The following is a 3,200-nucleotide window of genomic DNA, read 5'->3' as shown; positions in this document are numbered from 1 at the left end:
CTGCGTGCCTGTGGTCTCTGTACTTCTCTGGAGGGAACAGCATGCTGAGTTGAGCAAAACAAGTAATGGATGCTGCTGTAAGGGCACAGGGGCTGCACTGCCACATGGATGCAGGCTGTGAGGCTGCAGCTTACCTGGTGGTTGGACAGGATTTTCTGGTACATTTTCCCCCATGCCTCCCAGTTTAGGAGGGACACAGAACTGCTTGAGAGAGGCTGTCACAGAGCCACAAAAAAGATGACGGGAATGGAACATCTGTCTTGCAGGGAGAGCCTGAGGGAGCTGGAACTGTGCTGCTTGGCAAAGAGGAGACTGAGAGGTGACCTCAGCAATGGTTACAAAGATGGGTGCCAGGAGCCAGGCTGTGATGGGTGTTGCCTGATGACAGGACAAGGGGCAATGGGTGGAAGCTGAGGCACAGGAAGTTTCATGGAGAATTTTTTCCCTGTGAGGGTGACAGAGCACTGGAACAGGCTGTCCAGGGGGGTTGTGGAGTCTCCCTCTCTGGAGATATTCAAAACCTGCCTGGCTGTGTTCCTGTGTGATCTGGTCTAGGTGATCCTGCTCTGGCAGGGGGCTTGGATTGGATGAGCTTTAGAGGTCCCTTCCAGCTCCTGACATTCCACGATTCCAAGATTCATTTACTACAGTTAATGGATTTTTATGGGTAGTGTCATTAAAACTTATTTTAAACTTCATTTTAGTTACTTTAAACCTCCATAACTTTCAGGGCTATGACTTTGTAACTTAAAAGGGCATAGTCTTCACTAAAGACTGCATTGAAGCTATGAATACAGAGAAGTAGATGGAAAGTGGCATATGAAGGGCATGTGAATCCTTGATTTTCCAGTTTTATTTCTTTTCCTAGCTTGATTTTCTAGTTTGTAGTTTACTGTTTGGGGAGACAAGAGAAGCTTCTCCAGGAAATGTTGTGTTCTGGTGAGAAATACCCAGCAAAATGAAAACAAATGCAGTTACAACTGCCAGAACCAGAAAAGAATAAGAGCAGGAAAACGCTGTCTGTTTTTTCTCTCATGGCATGGCTTCTCTTGCTGCCACCAAGTCTCAGCCCTTGTGGGCAGAACCATGAACCACAAACACTTCTGGCATACTGTGACTGTGATTTCAGGGCCTAGAAGGCCCTTGGGAAGCTCTCTGTGCAACTATCACTAGGATACTCCAGGTGGGCCCTAAGTAATCTTTCCCTTACCACAGCAAACGAGAGGGGACAGGAGGGATACTTCCCAGGGAGAAAAAACCACTTGCATTTCCCCCACTCACCCTCCCAGTTTGGCAGGATGCTCTGGGGATGGGAACATGAAGTGCTTCTGCTTGTTGAGGAGAAACTTGCTGGGCTTGACGTCGACAGGACCAAGTCAGTTGTGAGGGTGCCTGCAGCAGCCTGCTCCATCTCTGTCCTTGCTCTGCGAGGAAATGGTGAATGCCACAAGGAAAGCAGAGGTGCGAGGGTCACTGTGGAACTATAACCCACGAGGGTGTGGGCAGGCAGCTCCCTCCTGCTGGGGCTTGTGACCCACACGTTGTGTGTGGGGTGGGAGGGAATCTGTGGCTGAGCCACAGAGCACTTTGGTTGCAGGAGCAGATGGTACAAGGAAATAGCTGTCACTGCTCTGGTGAGTCCAGCGAGGAGCTGCCAGAGCCTGCAGCACTGAGTGCCTGCTGCGGGTTTTTTTCTTTTGTAAGGCTACACGGGAGGGGAGAACATCCAGCCACAGGGAGAGCCAAACCGCTGACAGCTGGTACCAGCAGCATGGAAAAAGCATTGTGGAAGCTGCACCTGCTGGGGAGGAAAGGTGGTCAAGGGCACCGGCACATCAGCAGCAAGAGCGTGCAGTCGAGCAGCAGCTCCCGGAGGCTGCACGTTGCTGTTCACCAGGACCAGACAGGCCCCTCCATGCCAACGCTTCCCCCCCTGCAAACACTGCCCTGCTGCCCAGCCCCTCCACACACCAGTTCAGACATGTACAGCCTTGCACTGGGCGCTGAGGGCAGGGCTTCAAATGGTATTTTCCTTATCTGTCTCCTCTAGCTGGAGCAGCACAGCACTTGTGTCTGGCCTCCATCTCCAAGGCAGCTGTGTGGTTATACACAGCAGTTTCTCTCCTGCCTTGCTGTCCCAGAGAGCCTTCTTCAGTGGCTGCAGGCAGACCCTCAGGGGCTTTCCTGTAAGTCACAGAATGTAAGGGCTTGGAAGGGACTTTGAAAGCTCATCTGCTCCAACCCCCCTGCAGAGCAGGATCACCCAGAGCAGATCACACTGGAACACACACGCAGGCAGGGTTTGAACATCTCCAGAGAGGGAGATTCCACTCACCTCGGGCAGCCTCTTCCAGTGTTCTGTCACCCTCACAGGGAAAAAAATGTCCTCATGTTTGCATGGAACCTCCTGTGCCTCAGCTTCCACCCATTGCCCCTGTCCTGTCCCTGGGCATCACCCAGCAGAGCCTGGCTCCAGCCTCCTGGCACTCACCCTGCAAACACTGATAACCACTGACGAGGTCGCCTCCCAGCAGCACAGCCCCAGCTCCCTCAGTCCCTCCTCGTAAGGCAGATGTTCCACTCCATCATCTTTGTGGCTCTGTGCTGGACTCTCTCAAGCAGCTCCCTGTGCTTCTTGAACTGGGGCCACAGAACTGGACACAATATTCCAGATGTGGCCTCACCAGGGCAGAGTAGACCACATCCCTTCTGATACATCCCAGAATGGCATTGGCCTTATGGCCACAAACAAGAGCACATTGCTGGCTTGTGACCAGCCTTCCATCCACCAAGACCCCCAGGTCCTTTTCCCCTTCACTGCTCTGCAACAGGTTAGTCTCCAACCTATACTGCTATATGGGGCTGTTCTTTCACAGATGCATGACTACACCTAGCATTACTGTACAGCATTAAATTTCTCCCTGCCCAACTCTCCAGACTGTCTTAAGTCTCACTAAATGGCAGCACAACCCTCTGGTGTCAGTCACTTAGAGTTTTGTGTCATCAGCAGACTTGCTGGCAGTCACCAATGAATATACTGAACAGAACTATCAGAATGGAATAGAATAGAAGCAACCAGGTTGGAAGAGAGCTCCAAGCTCGTCCAGCCCAACCTAGCACCCAGCCCTGGCCAATCAACCAGACCATGGCACTAAGTGCCCCAGCCAGGCTTGGCTTCAACACCTCCAGGGACAGTGACT

The sequence above is a fragment of the Pogoniulus pusillus genome, chromosome 28, assembly GCF_015220805.1.
Source record: "Pogoniulus pusillus isolate bPogPus1 chromosome 28, bPogPus1.pri, whole genome shotgun sequence".
Taxonomy (NCBI): domain Eukaryota; kingdom Metazoa; phylum Chordata; class Aves; order Piciformes; family Lybiidae; genus Pogoniulus; species Pogoniulus pusillus.
This window is presented reverse-complemented; position numbering follows the sequence as displayed.